The sequence below is a fragment of the Meles meles genome, chromosome X (assembly GCF_922984935.1).
Source record: "Meles meles chromosome X, mMelMel3.1 paternal haplotype, whole genome shotgun sequence".
NCBI classification, from domain to species: Eukaryota; Metazoa; Chordata; class Mammalia; order Carnivora; family Mustelidae; genus Meles; species Meles meles.
In genome coordinates, this window is record NC_060087.1 from 71,992,863 (window position 1) to 72,011,539 (window position 18,677).

Below are 18,677 nucleotides of genomic sequence, written 5' to 3' on the forward strand. Positions count from 1 at the left end.
GGAGTCTTTGAACCCTCAAAACACCTACCTCTCCCCGTTGGATTTCCTCAGCCTGGGACAGTACTGTCTCCTCAGTCCCCTGCAGTTAACTGTTTATACAGCGGCATGGTGAAAACTGGGGAACGGCTGGGTGAAAAGGCTGGCCTGGCGACATGAGGCAGCCAACGTGTGGGTCTTGAACTGAAAGGAAGAGTAAAGAATCCTGGACATTGGACTGGGCGCACAGGGCGGAGTCTCAGAACCCTTTAAAGACTTTGTTCAGATGTTATTTGGAGGTGAAATAGACTAGGATAGAGATGTCTCATAGTCTGTATGCAGTGCGCGGTGTTTGTATTCACTGTTGTTCTTTCCCGGGTTTGATTAATAAACCCAAGCTTCTTTTGAGTTCTGTAATGGGGAAAGATGCCTTTACTTAGGAATCTTTGTACCGGAAGTGACTCAGCTGCCTGCTAACTGCTGTTCCCTAAGTAGGTTTCAATAATAGTAGTAGACAGATATCTACAGGTGGGTACTGGTAGCGGGTTTTAAGGGTGCAGTGCACTGCTTGTGGAAGATACAAATATGAGTAGTTCAGTTCAGCCGAAATGTGAGGTGACTCAGAATCCATCTTGTTTGACCATTCTCCGTTTCAGCATTTCTGGTTCTCAGAATTTATCGCAGGTATCACAGCAGCCTTTGACTGGACTCTCTGTCTCTAGCCTAGCTCTCAGCGAATCCGTTTTTCCTGAACTGCCAGAGTACTTATAGTAAAATGCAGATCTGATTATACCCCTTTCCTGCTTAAAAACCTTTATTGGCACTGCATCATCTTCCCACTGGGGTCAGGGCAGACTCCTGTGTCTAAAACACCTAACCCTGGCTTGGCTTTTAAGCTTCATCTATTCTCTCTTAGGAAATCTTTTATCGTTTATACTCCAAGCCTTTTCCCCTGCTGTTTCTTTGGACCTGATGGGAAACATCCTCATCTAGTTAGCGCCTGTTGAAGTCCATTCATTCGTTTAACAGTTCTTCGTGTACTGCCTCCTCATATACTAAGTACAAAATGCGTTTTCCAAGCAAGTGTTCCTGACTTTACCAGTGTAATTTAACTCCTTTTTCGTGTTTCCAGAAGACTCTGGGCATACATTTGCCTTAGGACTTTTCACACTTCAGCTAATAGACTATTTGCTTGCCTGTTCTACCATCCTATAAGCTGCTTTAGGACAGTAAGTAGGATATTAATTTTTCTATCCCTGGCACAGGTATGACTTACATTAAGTACTCAGTAAAAGCTACAGGAAGAAATAAACGCCAGGCAGTGAAGTAGTAGTGTATTCTGATTCAGAGCAAGAGAAGTACAAAGTGATCTGAGGGTTCAAAAGAGAGAACCCAAACCTGGCTGAGGAGAATAAAGAAAGACTTTGTGGAGGAGGTGCAGAGATAGCAGGAACAGTCAGTGGTTAAAAGCAATCCAGAATAGTATGTTGTCACTGAAGCCTAGAGAAGTGAGTTGAAGTCTTTGGATTTGGACATTAAAAAGTCACTGGAAGCTACCATTTATTAAGTGCTTACTACAAGATCAGGCACCATAGAAAAATACTTTATATATGTAATTTCACTTAAATCTCAAGACAACTTTATGTTGTAGTTATTCTGATCACTGTTTTACAAAAGAAATTCTAAGATTGGGAGAAGTCCAGTAAATTGCCCCAAATCATAATGCTAATAAGAGCTGAAGTGAGAAGAACCAGTATATATAAAGTGGTGGAGGGAGAACTTGGATTGTAAGGGGTTAAGGAACGGGTAAGGGATGGGAAACTGGCCTTAATTTAGCACTTATTTTGGGCAGCTGCCCTACAGATACCATTTCATTTTAATCCTTTTGATGACCCTAAGAAATAGGGTAGTATCCCTATTTTATTTATGAAAAAAACAGGCTTAGGAAAAGTGTGTGCTCCAGGTTATATAGCTGCTAAGTGAAGAGTCAGGTTCAAATACAGGTCTATACGGCTCCAAAGCCCATAATCCTTCCATTACACCTTGCTTCTGAATGGAATGGTATATTACTCTTTGGAAATTGTTGTGGTGAAAGGAAGGAAATAAATCTTGGGATACAGGTAACAAATCCCAGAAAAGGTGTCTTTTCATTTAAAGTCAGGAGACTGTCAATTGTGTCTTGATAAAACTGGAAAAACATGGGGCGCCTGGGTGGCGCAGTGGGTTAAAGCCTCTGCCTTCGACTCAGGTCATGATCCCAGGACGCTGGGATCAAGTCCCACAACAGGCTCCTTGCTCAGGAGGGAGCCTGCTTCTCAGTCGGCCTGCTGCTCTCCCTGCTTGTGCTCCCCACCTGATATATAAAATTTTAAACTAGTATAGAGGAAAGATAATAATAGTTATCACAGCTAGCTATTAAGTTAGTAAACATTTACCATGCTAGGCATTTTACCGAGCATTTTACTTGATTTTCTCATGCTTCACAGTGGTCCTATGAGTAAGTTCTGTAATCAGCAATTTACAGGTAAGGAAACTGAAGCTTAGAAAGGTTAGGTAACTTGCCCACAGTCACAGGGTAGTAAGCAGTAGAGCTGGATCTGCAATTACATGATCTGAGTCCCAGTTATGAGGCTTAAGTTTGAGGAAGCATTTGTGAGGCCACGGTACCAAGAGGGTGATCCGTGTTCATTTTGAAGCCCTAGAGTTCAATAACAGAGTAAGATAGAGAGGAACCCTGAAAGTTGGCAGAAAAATCTCAAAAAGATTACATATATCTTGGAATAGAGCTTGTTGAGCAGATATGATAGTGGAACACTGATGTGGAGTTAGCCTCAAGGAATAAGGATGGTGTTGATTTTTCCTCCCAACTACTTGAATTAGAAAGAATGACTTGAGGACTGGCCTTCATTTGAAAGGATTGGGAGGAGAGGCACCTGGGTCAGTTAAGCTTCTAACTCTTAGTTTTTGCTCAGGCCCTGATCTCAGGGTCATGGGACAGAGCGTCGTGTGGGGCTCTGTGCTGAGTGTAGAGTTGGCTAAAATTTCTCTCTCTCCCTTGCCCCTCCCCACCTCTCTCAGTCTCTCAAATGAATAAATAAATCTTCAAAAAAAAAAAAAAAAAAAAGAATTGGGAAGACTGTAGCAGTGTTAGACAAAAGCCAAAGTTTCTTTCATACCAGAGGTTGAATGAATTTGAGGAAAACTGGAGTTTTGAAAGAAAAGTTGTTTATAATAAAATACTTAATACCAAACTATGGGGGCACCTGGGTTGCTCACTTGGTTAAGCATCTGCCTTTGGCTCAGATCATGATCTCAGGGTCCTAGGATCAAGCCCTGCATCAGGCTCCCTACTCAGTGGGGAGTCTGCTTCTCCCTCTCCCTCTCCTCCTGCTCATTCTCTCTCCCTCTCAAATAAATAAAATCTTAAAAAAAAAACGAAAACAAAACAAAATATGGCTACCATTTATTGAGCACTTCTTTTGTGTCTGACATTGTGCCAAGCTGTTGATGCACATCATTTCACTCTCTTGAAAAGTTTTTGAATGTAGGTAAGCTCAGAGAACAGGAGTAGAGCAGAAACAAAACAAAACAAAACAAAACAAAAAAACAAAGCTGCAACAGGAGGTTGTAGTTGGAGAAAATCTTGTTGAGTGTATGATTTTAGCTATTAGCAAGTCTGGGTAGTGGTAAATTTAGGGTGTACTCATGGAGTGGATAGCCACGGTGGAATGAATATGAAGGTCTATGGAGGTAAAGTCAAGGAGTGAGGGGAGGCTTTTGGGTGGTTTGTCCACATGCATATTAAAGTCACTGTTAGTTAAAGCAGGATTTAGAGTATAGAAGACTGCTAACCAGAATTCTAACTCTGATGTGATGCAGTGACCAGGATGCAGGTAGATGACAGTACTAAGAATAAATAAATAGATGGTATCAACTTCAAAGTAGCAGAGTTAGTTTTATTTCTTTTAGGTGAACTTTTTCTTTTAATTGAAGTATAGCATATATACAGTAAAGTACACATGTCATAAGTAGCTTGGTAAATTTTCATAAAATGATCATTTTTTTAAAATCAGAACCCAATTTTTTTAAAAAAAAGCATTACCAACAGCTCAGGAGCCTTTCCTTCTATTTCCTCTACATCGTTATCCTCCACTGTAGATTATTTTTGCTTATTTTTGAACTTCATATAAATGAAACAATGCCGTATTTACTCTGCTGTGTCTGGCTTCTTTCATCCAATGTTTTGTTTCTGTGATTCAACCATTATGCTTGTAACACTAATTCATTTTTGTTATGATATGACATTTAAGAGGATGAATGTACCATAATTTATGTATCCATTCTACTCTTGAGGAACAATTTTTTTTTTATTTGAGAGAGAGAGAGAGAGAAAGAGAGAGAGAGAGCATGAGAAGGGGGCGGGTCAGAGGGGGAAGCAGACTCCCTGCCAAGCAGGGAGCCCAATTCGGGACTCAATCCTGGGACTCCAGGATCATGACCTGAGCCAAAGGCGGTTGCTTAACCAACTGAGCTACCCAGGCGCCCAGCTCTTGAGGAACATTTGAATTATCTCCAGTTTTGAGCTATTACACAAATAATGATCCTGTGAATGTTCTTCTGTATGTGTTTTTGATGCACATAAGTGTGCATTTCTATTGAGTACATACCTAGGAGTGGGATTGCCAGGTCTTAGGGCATGCAGTTTTCTTTGGTAGATACTGCCAAATAGTTTTTCAAAGTGGTTGTACCAATTTGCATTCCATTCATGAGAGTTCTGGTTGTTCTACTTCCTCACTAATAGGAACAGAGATTTTTACTTAAGGGTGAAGAAGTAACAGCTTAGAAGTAGCATTGGATATCAGGAAGAAGAAAACTACCTCCTTTCCCTGAGACGTTTTGATTAGCCTCCTCTTGAGGATAATAAGGGAAATAGAGACCTCAGAGGACAATCATGTTTCATTTCAGGCAAGGAGAGGTGAGGGTAGACACAATGCAAGGACTTTTGGAGTTTTGAGGAATAGCAGGAAGTTTGGTCAGTGGAGAGAAAACACAGAGCACTGTAGAAATTAGAATACAGGAGATAATACATGACTGGGATTATATTTTGGGACTTGGGCCAAGGATGATTGGTATGGGGAGGAACATGGACCTCACAGGACTTAAGGTTTCAAAATCCTTGATAATACTAGCTGTATATTCCTTTCTGTCAACTTTAGTCCTTGTCTTTCTTTTCCTTGTTTCACCTAAGTTATACCAAAAAATAGTTGGAACCTAAAAAAGTGAAATTTGTTAGGTTGGAAAGACTGGTGGTTATCTCTAGCCAAATCAGTGTTCCTGTTTCCACTCAGCATTGTTGAACATGTTTATTTTCAGTACAGCTTTGGAAGTTATGCTTTGAAACCCTTAACCTATTTAACGGTGTTTGGTATAGGTTCCAGGATATCACTTTATGCCGTAAAGTGAAAACGGTGTGTGCGTTGCCTCCTCCCACACCCATATGATTGACTATTCCCTGTAACACCATCCTCACAGATGGTGGTTAGGTATTCTGTGAACCTCATTGAATATGGAAATAAAATCTTGCTTGTCATGTGTCCTAAGGTTATGGAGAACAGAGGCATGTTCAAGTTATCTTAAGTAGTGTTTTTAAAACAAATATTTTATTAACATATAATGTATTATGTTCCCCAGGGGTACAGGTCTGCGAATCGTCAGGCTTACACATTTCACAGCACTCACCATATCACATACCCTCCCCAGTGTCCATAACCCCACCACCCTCTCCCTACCCCACCCCATCTCCCAGCAACCCTCAGTTTGTTTTGTGAGATTAAGAGTCTCTTATGGTTTGTCTCCCTCCTGATCCCATCTTGTTTCGGATGCTTAGTTTAGCAAGAAAGCTTGGGAAGGTGTTTCACCAGCTAAACAAACCTCAAGAAGAACCATTCAGAATATCATAGCAAGTCTGGTACTACCAATCTCATGACTAGACTGTTCTGTTTCTGCTAACTCTACATGTTCTGTATCCAGACTTTCCTAGGGAAAGGATTTGATTGGGTTGGCTAGACACTAACCACTACAAAGTACCCCTCTTGGGCAGAAATTGCACATCAGGCCCCTTTATAAGACAGCATCTAGTTGGCTGTCTTTGGCTCAGGTACCAATCCCTAGTCTAGTCAGTTTTGGCCAGGGCATTAGTCCTGTAGTTCAAAGCATAGCAACCTATGTTAGGAATCATAGAAGGGAACACTATAATTGTCAGATGCTCTGAAGCTTCTTAGAGGGGCCAAGGCAATGGATGGATACACTTTTGGGGTTCATGGTCTTTCTGGTATAAATGTACTTTTGAATACCTCCCAGAAGTAAACACTAAAGTTGTTGAAATATGGTAGAATGTATTTGGAATTACTGTTAAGAGCTAAGTTATTAACATCTTGTAATTTAAAGTGGGAAATGGGCTCCTCAAGGATAAAAAGCAGCAAGATGGTGGAGTGTTTGAGTGCTAGGATATGTTGGAATTTTATTTTAAAGGTAGTAGAGAGCCATTGAAATAAATCCAAAATGATTTGTGATTTTTAAATTTAATGTAAAATATTACAGTTATCAAAAAGGCATTAATGAACACTGTAAATGTAGGTGGAACCTCCTGTGTATCCCTCCAACTCTGTGTACCCCTTGCTTCCTGAACCCCCCCGTAGCTACTTTCCTGACTTGTATTTAATATTGCTATGCGTGTTTTTAGACTTTTACTGTATATGCACGTATTCCTAAACTTTATACACTGTTGTTTTGTGTGCTTTTCTCATATAAATTTTATTTATGTGGCATCTATTCTTCTGCAATAGCACTGTTTGTGATACGTAATGTTTCCATGTGTAGCTATAGTTCATTTATTTTCATTGTGCATAGTATTCTTTTACATGAACATAATATATTTATCTCTCCATTCTCTTAATGGAGACTGTGGTCACTTTTTTTCTATTACAAATAATGCTGCTATGAACTATAATATGTAGATCTCCTCGGACCCATGTGAGTTTTGCTGCTAGATGGAAGACTAGCTGTATGACTTTGAGCAACTCACTTAACCTGTGGAAACCTCAGTTTTCTTATCTGAACCCTTAGGATAAGGGTTTTTTTTTTTTCCTTCGCAGTGTTCCAGAATTCATTGTTTATACACCACACCCAGTGCTCCGTGCAATATGTGCCCTCCTTAGTACCCACCACCAGGCTCACCCAACCTCCCACCCCACCCCCCCTCCAAAACCCTCAGTTTGTTTCTCAGAGTCCACAGTCTCATGGTTCGTCTCCCCCTCCAATTTTCCCTTACTTCTCCTCTCCATCTCCCCATGTCCTCCGTGTTATTCCTTATGCTCCACAAGTAAGCGAAACCATATGATAATTGATTCTCTCTGCTTGACTTATTTCACTCAGCATAATCTCTTCCAGTCCCGTCCATGTTGATACAAAAGTTGGGTATTATACTAGGGAATACTAATAAATAGTATATTTTGTGCCCCGCACTATGCATGGATTATAGCAAACATCCAGTAATTCCTAGCTCCTGTTATTCTTACTGTTTAAAAGGATATATTCCCAGCACTTAGTGTAATGCCATTATTTCTTCTGACCTTTAGATTCCAATTTAAGTCACACCTTGTTCAGGCCAGTGGATTGATTACCTGTTTCTTGTGAGTGTCAGTAGTCTCAAGCTACTCCAATAGAAATTTGTTGTGTTAACATCAGTTATTTATTGAAATGAATATTGATATGCAGCCTTGTTTCTTCTTACACTTATTTTGATTTCTTTCAGGCTCTTGCTGCATATTCATGATACTTTTAATGATAAATAATCTTTAAAAAAATATAAAATGTAATGTGCTTTTTTGGTTACCATACCTTTTATGTATAAAATGTTCTTGCTATCTTCATCATTCAAATCCTAAGGCAGTAAAGAAAAAATTTGAATGGAGAAATTATTGCAGAGATTGCTTAGTCAAAAACTGTCATGTGAAACATAGAACAGGTTTTATGACTTAAGAAAGATTTCTTTAAGAGTCACCCTAATTACAGGCACCTGAGTGGCTCAGTTGATTAAGAATCGACTCTTGATTTCAGCTTAGGTCATGATCTCAGGGTTGTGGTATTGAGTCCCATGTCAGGCTCCGTGCTTAGCAGGGTGTGTATTGGGGATTCCCTGTCCATCTGCCCCTCCGTCACCACGCTCACTTGCATGTTCTCTCTGTCTCTCAAATAAATAAATCTTTAAAAAAGAATAACCCTAATTGAAGGAGGTAAAATTCTAGTACAGTAGGGATGAGAGTACCCTTTTTCACTGATCTATGAACCCTACTGATAAAGAGTGTAATTAAGGCGTAATAGAGTCTTTTTTTTTTAAAGATTTTATTTATTTATTTGACAGAGAGAGAGATCACAAGTAGGCAGAGAGGCAGGCAGAGAGAGAGGAGGAAGCAGGCTCCCTGCAGAGCAGAGAGCCCCAAGCGGGGCTCGATCCCAGAACCCTGAGATCATGACCGGAGCCGAAGGCAGCGGCTTAATCCACTGAGCCACCTAGGCGCCCCTAAGGCGTGGTAGAGTCTTAAACCTTCAAATATTGAGACACTAAAGGCTTTGTAGTTTGTTACTATTTTAGGCCTATAGTTTTTTTTTACAGGTATTTTATTTTTTTGTCTTTTCAAATTTTTATTTATATTAAATATAAATTTAATTTAACTTAACATACAGTATAATATTAGTTTCAGGTATACAATTTAGTAATTCATTACTTCCATACAAAACCTGATGCTCATCAAAACAATTGCAGTCCTTAATCACCATCATCTATTTAACCTATCCCCCTACCCACATCCCCTCTGGTAACCATTAGTTTGTTCTCTATAGTTAAGAGTTTGTTTTTTGGTTTGCCTTTCTCTTTTTTCCCTTTATGCTCTTTGCTTTGTTCTTAAAATCCACATATGAGTGAAATCACAATGGTATTTGTCTTTCTCTGACTGATTTATTTCACTTGGCATAAAACTCTCTAGGTCCACCCACGTCTTTTCAAAGGGCAAGATCTCATTCGTTTTTATGGCCGAGTAATATTCCAGTAATATTCTGTTGTGTGCGTGTGTGTGTATGTGTATGTATATACATACCACTTCTTTATCCATCCATTAGTTGATGGACATTTGGGCTGTTTTCTTAATTGGGCTGTTCTAGATAATGCTTCTGTAAACATTGGGGTGCATGTCTCCCTTTGAATTAGTATTTTTTTTATTATGTTCAGATAGCCAGCATGTAGTACATCATAAGTTTCTAAAGTAGTGTTCATGATTCATTAGTTGCATATAACACCCAAGTGCTCTTCACAACACGTATTTTTATATAAATCCCTAATAGTATAAATTGCTAGATTGTAGGGTAATTCTATTTTTAATTTTTTGAGAAAGCACCATACTATTTTCCTGAGTGGCTTCACCAGTTTGGATTCCCATCAGTGCTGCAAGAGGGTTCCCCTTTGTCAGCATCCTCTCCAGTACTTGTTCTTGTGTTGTCGATTTTAGCCATTCTCAGTGTTGAGAGGTGATATCTCATTGTAGTCTTGATTTGTATTTCCCTAATGATGAATGATGTTGAGCATCTTTTCATGTATCTGTTGACCTTCTGTATATCTTTGGAAAAATGTCTATTCATGCCCATTTCTAATTAGATTATTTGGTTTTTGGTGTTGAGTTTTATAAGTTCATTATATTTTTTGGATGCTAACCCTCTATCAGATATGTTATTTGCAAGTGTCTCTTCCCATTCCATAGGTGGTCTTTTAGTTTGGTTCATTATTTCCCTTGCTGTGCAGACGCTTTTTATCTTGACAGAATCCTAGTAGTTTGTTTTTGCTTTTGTTTCCCTTGCCTCAAGAGAATAATCTAGTAAGAAGTTGCTGAGGCTGATGTCAAAGAGGTTACTATGTATGTTCTTCTCTAGGATTTTGATGGTTTTGTGTCTCACATTTAGGTCCTTTATCCATTTTGAATTTATTTTGTGTATGGCATAAAAAGTGGTCCAATTTCATTCTTTTACATGTTGCTGTCCAGTTTTCCCAACACCATTTATTGAAGAGACTGTCTTTTTCACAGTGGATACTGGTTCCTCTTTTGACCAAGATTAATTGACCAGATAGTTGTGGGTTCATTTATGGGTTTTCTATTATGTTCCATTGACCCATATGTCTGTTTTTGTACCAGTACCCTACTGTTTTGATCACTACAGTTTTGTAATGTAACGTGAAGTCTGGAATTATGAGGTCTCCAGCTTTGCTTTTCCTTTTCAAGGTTGCTTTGGCTATGCAGGGTCTTTTCTGGTTCCACACAAATCTTAGAATTGTTTGTTCTAGCTCTGTGAAAAATACTGATGATATTTTGATGAGGGATTTCATTAAATGTGTAGATTCCTTTGGGTGATATAGACATTTTAACAATATTTGTTCTTCCAATCCATGAGCATGGCATGTCTTTCCATTACCTCGTTTCCTCTTCGATTTCTTAAAGGAATGTTGTATAATTTTGAGAATACAGGTCTTTCACCTCTTTGTTTAAACGTATTCCTAGGTATCTTACTTTTTTTGCAATTGTAAATGGGATTGATTCCTTGATTTCTGTTTCTGCTGCTTCATTATTGTTGTATAGAAATGCAACAGTTTTCTGTACATTGATTTTGTATCCTGTGACTTTACTGAATTAATGTATCAGTTCTAGTAATTTTTTGGTGGCATCTTTAAGGTTTGCTGTATAGAGTATCATGTCATGTGCAAATAGTGGAAGTTTGACTTATTCCTTGCTGATTTGGATGCGTTTATTTCTTTTTGTTGTCTGATTGCTGTGGCTGGTACTATGTTAAAAAATAGTAATGAGGGGCACCTGGCTGGCTCAGTGGGTTAAGTCTCTGCCTTTGGCTCAGGTCATGATATTAGGGTCCTGGGATCAAGCCCCGCATTGGGGGGGGGGTGTCTCTGCTCATCAGGAAGCCTGCTTCCCCCCCCCCCCGCCTGCCTCTCTGCCTACTTGTGATCTCTGTCTGTCAAATAAATAAATAAAATCTTCAAAAAAAAAATAGTAATGAGGGTGGACATCCCTGTTTTGTTCCTGACCTTGGAGGAAGAGCTCTCAGTTTTTCCCTATTGTGGCTATCAGCTGTGGGTTTTTGTTTAATATATGGCCTTTATTATGTTGATGTACGTTCTTTCTAACCCTACTTTGTTGAGAGTTTTTATTATGAATGGATGTTGTGCTTTGCCAAGTGCTTTTTCTGCATTTGTTGAACAGATTGTATGGTTCTTATCCTTTCTTTTAGGGGTGTCTTTATCTGGTTTTGGTATCAGGGTAATGCTGGTATTGTAGAAGGAATTTGGAAGTTTTCCTGCTTTTTCTGTCTTTTGGAATATTTTGAGAAGAATGGGTATTAACTCTTCTTTACATGTTTGGTAGAATTTGCCTTTAAGGCCACGTGGCCCTGAATTTTTTATTTGGTGGGAGATTTTTGATTACTGATTCCATTTCTTTGCTGATTATCAGACTTTTCAAGTTTTCTGTTTCTTCCTTTTTCAGTTTTGGTAATTTAAATCTTTCTAGGATATATTCATTTCTTCCAGAGTGTTCAATTTGTTGGTGTATAATTTTTCATAATATTCTATAATAATTGTTTATATTTCTGTGGTGTTGGTTGTTATTTTTCCTCTCTTGCTTGTGGTTTTATTTTGGGTCCATGCTCTTTTGTTTTTGTCCAGCCTGGCTAAGGGTTTATTAATTTTACTGATTTTTTTTTTTTCAAAAGCCCAGCTCCTGGTTTCACTGATCTATTCTATTTTTATTTTTAAAGTTTCTGTATTATTTTTTTTCTGCTCTAATTTTCATTATTTTCTTCCTTTTGCTGGCTTTAGGTAACCCTGTTCCTTTTCTAGCTCCTTTAGGTGTAAGGTTATGTTGTGTATTTGAGATTTTTCTTGCTTCTTAACATAGGCATGAATTGCTATATACTTCCCTGTTAGGACTGCTTTTGCTGCATCCCAAAGGTTTTTGGACTGTTGAGTTTTCCTTTTCATTTGTTCTCATGATTTTTAAAAAATTTCCTTGATTTGCTGGTTGACCCATTCATTGTTTAGTAGAATGTTCTTTTTTTTTTTCCCCCATTTTATTTATTTTTTCAGCGTAACAGTATTCATTCTTTTTGCACAACACCCAGTGCTCCATGCAAAACGTGCCCTCCCCATTACCCACCACCTGTTCCCCCAACCTCCCACCCCTGACCCTTCAAAACCCTCAGGTTGCCCCAACCTCCCACCCCTGACCCTTCAAAACCCTCAGGTTGTTTTTCAGAGTCCATAGTCTCTTATGGTTCGCCTCCCCTCCCCAATGTAGAATGTTCTTTAACCTCCATGTATTTATGGTCTTTTCGAATATTTTTTTGTGGTTGACTTCAAGTTCCATAGCATTGTTGTCACAAAAGATGCTTGGTCTGATCTCAATCTTTGTGTATTTGTTAAGGAATGATTTGTAACCTAGTATGTGCTCTCTTGTGGAGAGTGTCCCATGTGAACTTGAAAAGAATGTGTATTCTGCTGTTTTAGGATGGAATGTTCTGAATAGTCTGTTAAGTCCATGTGGTCCAGTGTGTCATTCAGAGCCGCTGTTTCCTCGTTGACTTTCTGCCTAGATGATCTGTCCATTGGTGTAAGTGGAGTTTAAAATCCCCTGCTGTTACTGTATTATCAGTGAGTTCCTTTAAATTTGTTATTAATTGTTTTATATACTTGGCTGCTCCCTTATTGGGTACATAAATAATTACAGTTGTTATATATTCTTGTTGGATTGTCCCCTTATTATGGTATAGTGCTCTTCATCTCTTGTTACAGTCTTTTGCTTAAAGTATAGTTTTCCAATATAAGTATTGGTACTCTGGCTTTCTTGTGACTTCCATTTGTATGATAAATGTTTCTCCCTCCCCTCACTTTAAACATGCATGTGTCTTTCGGTTTATAATAAATCTCTTGTAGGCAGTATATACTTGGGTCATTTTTTTTTAAGATTTTATTTTTTTAGACAGAGAGTGAATGCATGTGTGCGTCTGTTGGGGGAGGGACAGAAGGAAGGAGAGAAAAGTTTCAGACTCCGTGCTGAGGGCAGAGCCTGAGCTGGGGCTTGATCTTACCACACTGAGATCACAATCTAAAAAAAATCAAGATTTCAGCTTTTAAAAGCTGAAATCAAGAGTCAGTCACTTAACTGACTGAGCCACCCAGGTGCCCCCTGGAACTTGTGTTTTGTTTTGTTTTTTTTTAAATACATTCTTACACCCCATGTCTTTTGCTTGGAGCATTTAGTCCATTTACATTCAATATCATTATTGATAGATATGTATATAGTACCATTTTATTACTTGTTTTGTCATTGTTTCTGGAGATTTTTTTCTACTCAGAGTCTCCTTTACTATTTCTTGCAGGGGTGGTTTAGTGGTGAGGAACTCCTTTAGTTTTTGTTTGTTTGGAAAACTCTATCTGCCCTTCTGTTCTGAATAATGCCTTGCCTGATAGAGTATTCTTGGGTGAAGATTTTTCCCATTCCATTATTTTGTCTTCTAGGTTACTTATTCAGTCTTCTCTTTTTTTTCCAGCCTGTTGTTCATTGCGTCAAGCCTGCGTCCAATCTCAGTTATTGTATTTTTCATTTCTTTTTTTTTTTTTTAATGTTTTCTTTTATGCTGGGTGTGGAGCCCAATGTGGGGCTTGAAATCTTGACCCTGAAATCAAGACCTGAGCTGAAATCAAGACTGGATGCTTAACCAACTGTGACATTCAGGCATCTCCCATTTTCCATTTCTGACTTTTTAAATTCTTTTATGTCTGTGGTAAGGGCCTCCCTAATGTCTTCCATTCTCATCTCAGCCTCAGCAAGTATCCTTATGATTGTTAGTTTAAATTTCCATCAGGCATGCTACTTATATTGGTTTGGTTAGATCTCTGGTGGTGACTTTATTTTGTTCTTTCATTTGGGATGAATTCCTCCATCTTGACATTTTGTCTAAGTCTCTGCCTTCTTCTGTGTTTTAGAAAGGCCCATTTTGTTTCCTGCTCCTGAAATTAATGACTTCATGAAGAAGATGTTATATAGTGTCCAGGGCTTCCTGTTTCAGGGAGTGTCTCTAGTCTGTGCTATCTGCGCTCTGCTGTTGTTCTTTGGCTGTTTTGTTCTTCAGACCATCAACTGCAGAGGCTTTCCTAGCTTCCAGTGGGCAGTGTTTGGTCCTTAGCCAGAATGTGGCAAGTTTTAACTAGGCGTGCTCCAGTTTGTTCTTTAAGTGAGACCTGATACTACTTCCACTAGAACTGAAGCCCTGCAGAGCTGTCTGGGCTGGATACTTGTTTTGGGCAGGGGTTTCTTCTGGTCTTCTGGTGAAGGGGCTCACCGTGTTGAGATTGAGGCAGACTTGACTGAGAAGGGCAGTACTGCCAGAGTGTAGGGGTATGGGACTTGTAACCAGGTTAAGCAGCCAGTGGAAGTGCTGTGGTGTTTGCTACAGGTGGCTCTGTGTTTATGCTGAGGGGAAGATCAGGGAAATGAAGCCAGCCAACTCCTGTTTCTCTGTGGAGGGCTCTGGGTGCTTGCTGTTCTCCACGAAGCACTCTGAGAAGAGCATATAATTTCTGCACTGTGTGTTCTAGACTTTTTTCAGATTGGTTTCTATACTGTTTGCCTTTGGGTTGTTTACCTGCCTTACCTTCAGGAGCAGGGCATTGCCCTTTGGGCTGTGTTCCAGCCAAATCTGCTGCCTTTTAAACTCTAGGCCTTAGGGTCTGCATGGTCTTCTGGGGAAGGTGCTTGCCATGCTGGGACTGAAGAAGGCTAACCCAGAAGGGTTACCACACCAGAGCACAGAGGTGTGGGACTTGGTATAAGCAGGTTAGGCTGCCAGTATTGGGACTCATCTGCTTTCTGCAAGTGGCTTTTTGGTTATGCTGAGGGGCAGGGCAGGGAAATGACTCCAGCCAGCTCCTTTATCCTGGAAGAGGCATCTTTGTGAATGCTACCTCTCAGGGATGTGCTCCAAAAAGAGTGAATAATCTCCCAGTGTATGCCCCAGGTGTTCTCCCTCTCCTCTGCAGGACTCACAGCTCGTTTCTCCCCTTAACCATGTGTCCACACTTCCTACCTTCTTCAGTGTGCCTTTTTCTCTCCCTTTAGTTGTGGAATTCATTCTGCCAGTCTCCAGGTAGGTTTCTGGGGCATTTAGAATGATTTGATAGTTATCTAGCTGTGTTTGTGGGACAGGATGAGCCTAGAGTTCTCCTATTCCACCATCATCTTCTCTCTCAACTAGCATTTCATTCATTTGAAGTACACTGTTTGATATGCAATTGTGGAAGGACCAAATTGTATAGGTACATTTTTGTAGTTTATTTGTTCTTTAGTACCACTATATTTTTCACGAATTTTATAAGAAAATATAGGCAGTGTTTTAAAATTTTCTATTTCAGTGAATTATCTGCTTTTCATGTAGCAGTATAATGAGTAATGGCATAGCTGGTAGACTCTGCTATTCTCTGTAGATTTAATGATAGCTTATTCTCTTAGAAATGATTCATCCACTCATTTTTTGAAGAAAATAAGTGCCATGATACATACAAATTTTTGTTAGTGACTCAACTGGTTAAAACTGTACCTTCATGTAAGACTTTTACGTTTCCGTGAAGAAATAGCTCTTAGGCTATGGCTACAAAATGCTACATTAGCACCTTTTCTTGTTTTACTTTTAGTCAGAAATAAATACAGTAGTATTTCTGGTAGAGCAGAAGATGAGTTCGGTAGCATTTGCCATTGTCAAAAGCGTTATTACCCCTAGAAAGTAGTACAGGAGACACAAGGGTACATTCCAGAAGTCACTTAAAAGAGAATCAAAATATGCTTTCATGGGCAAGTATGGCTGGATGAGTCCTATATGACCCAAAGGAGTGGAACCAGGACCAGTGAAAATATATGGGCATGTTATTTCAGTTTTGTCTGTGGATGAAATTTTTCATAGAGCTGTAAGAGGATGAAATGATCTGTCAGTGGAGTTTCCCATTACTGAAGGGAGTCATACGTAAATTGAATTCAGAATGAGAGAAATGGTTGGATCAGAAGACCTTTAAGGTCACTTTGCATTGTGATATTGAAACTCTAGTACAAAGATGGTGTTATGCCTGAGACATAGCCTTGTATTTTGAAGCCAATCTTTCTTTTGCCATTTTATGTTGGATCCAATAATCATTAGTTTATTCAGGAGCAGTGCTTGATTTTTCAAGCCAGTTTGTCTGCCTTCCATCTCCTTCTGGTACTTCAGAAGAGGCTAAAGTTCATCAATTATATAGTTATACCCCTGTGTTTGTTTACCTCAGGAGTATTTGTACATTAGGTTCATAGATAACAAAAATCACCCAGAAAGAGTAGTACTGATATAGTCATCCACAGTTCTCCCTTCCCTGCTGATGATGCAAGCTATTAGCACTTGAGGTCTACAAAGAAAGGAAAGGGAAAAAGAAGAAAAAAATAGGAAGGTAAAATAAAACTTTAAGATCAGTTGGAACATATAATTGCTGAAAAAAAATAAAAAGAAGGGGCACCTGGGTGGCTCACTGGGTTAAAGCCTCTGCCTTTGGCTCAGGTCATGATCCCAGGGTCCTGGGATCGAGCCCCACATCGGGCTCTCTGCTCAGCGGGGAGCCCGCTTCCTCCTCTCTCTCTGCCTGCCTCTCTGCCTAGTTGTGATTTCTCTCTGTCAAATAAATAAAATATTTAAAAAAATAAAAAAAAAATAAAAAGAAGAAAGAGCAAAAAATGGGAGAAATTGGAGATGAGTAATCTACTTTTTCCTTTATGGAAGATGGTAGACTAACTTCCTTCTCTTCCCCACTTAGGTCTTGTGATCTAGAGGTATAAATAGCCATGTGGTGTTGAGTTTTTTCTTGTGAACAGCTCCTAAAAGATACCAGCCCCACACACTGAAAGGGAAACTCCTTTTCATACATTTCCAACTCCTTCCATTTCTCAAACTTCTGACCTCCACAAAATGAGGCTTTTTAAGAGTATATATTTAAGCAGTATAGTATACAGGAGTGTTTTTCTGTAAAGGATTCCTTAATCAAGGTATCATTGACAATTCTAACTAAAAATGTATCAATTTAGAAATAAAGTATATTTTAAAACATTTATTTGATATGATAATCATCACATTAATTTGGCCGAGAAATTTTGTCATGGCACATGCAAAGTAGAATGCTGTTTCCAGTAAGAAAGAATCATGTTTGTTATGTTGTCTACTCAAATATAATCTTCAGAAGGTTGGAATTAATCAAAAAATGTGTCATAAGAATGCTACCTTCCATTTATTTAGCATAACTGTTTATAAAATTTCATCTATTATAAATTATATGTTTTACATGTATCACATATGATTCTTAAAACATTGATGTGAGAATTTTTAATGAGAGAAATATCCTCTAAGTTATTTGTGTATCAGGATAAAAGGTGCTCATGATAAATTTTATTTGTGGTGAGCTGGATTAGTTTGGTCTTTAATGCTTTAGAGAGGACTACAAGCATACTTAAAATTTTGAGAGTAACTCCATTTGGGGGAACCATAGTTCATAATTCATACTAGAGTCTCAAAAAGTTAACACCACTGAATCAATCTTACAATTTCAGATTAGCTTGGACCTTTAGTTACCACTTACCTCCACAGATGTTCATAAAACATAAAAGAACTTGCTAGATTATCTATGTATATTGCCTTATTTAAACCTGTAAATTTACTTAGTTTTGAGGTTCTTGGTCCTATAAAGCCCTTGGGGGTACAAAGAGACATATAATTACTGACAAGGAGCCTACATTTTATTTTTATTTATTTTTTAAAAGATTTTATTTATTTATTTGAGAGAGAGTGTGAGCGTGACTGAAGGGTGGAGGGGTAGGGGCTGAGGGAGAGGGAAAAGCAGGCTCCCCACCGAACAGGGAGCCTGCCTTGGGGCTTCATACCAGGACCCTGGGATCATAACCTGAGCTAAAGGCAGATACTTAACTGACTGAGCCACCTGGTATTCCTTTCTCATATCCTCACAAGGTAGATAATAGCCCAATTTCTCTCCTATATATAGCACACATATATGTTGTGCTACAAATGTGTGTATAAAAGTGAGCTGTTTGGTATTTTCTTTTAAATTCAGTTACTGATTTTGAAAACTATTTGTCTGATCCTGATGACCATACTGACTAAAGTTGAATTATGCTAGTCTGTTGTGCCATTTCTGGAGGATTTTTTTAAGTGTAAATTTGTGTAACTCTTTATATTCCCTATATGTGTTTTTTTAAAATTTTATATTTCTTTAATTTTTATTTAAGATAAACTTTTGACACTTTCAGGTGTTATTCAGTAATACTTATCATTATTGAGTGTTTAGAAATTCCAAAATAGTTTTGTTCTTTCATACATCATAATTAAAACACTCAGTGCTTTATTGATGCTTTAACATTAATATTCTATAATTTAATAATATAGTAAAAGCCATATTTATCCAAGCCATGCTAAGCTGGGCAGTTATTTTTTCTGGCTAACTTAAGATAGGCCTTATAAGTGCTTGAACTTTAATTCTGATGAAGATTATAATTCACATGTACCAG

The 18,677-nt window shown here is 38.6% G+C and overlaps 1 protein-coding gene and 1 long non-coding RNA gene across 4 annotated transcripts in view; one reads left to right on the forward strand and one right to left on the reverse strand.

Annotated features, from left to right (window-relative positions):
• The window catches only part of LOC123934490, a 37,958-nt gene extending 37,779 nt beyond the window's left edge, over nt 1-179 (reverse strand). The window contains exon 1 of the long non-coding RNA XR_006816802.1: nt 29-179. This is a non-coding gene — a long non-coding RNA (uncharacterized LOC123934490). The remainder of the gene's footprint in view (nt 1-28) is intronic.
• The window catches only part of APOOL (apolipoprotein O like), a 125,917-nt gene that overhangs the window by 251 nt on the left and 106,989 nt on the right, over nt 1-18,677 (forward strand). The window lies entirely within an intron of this gene.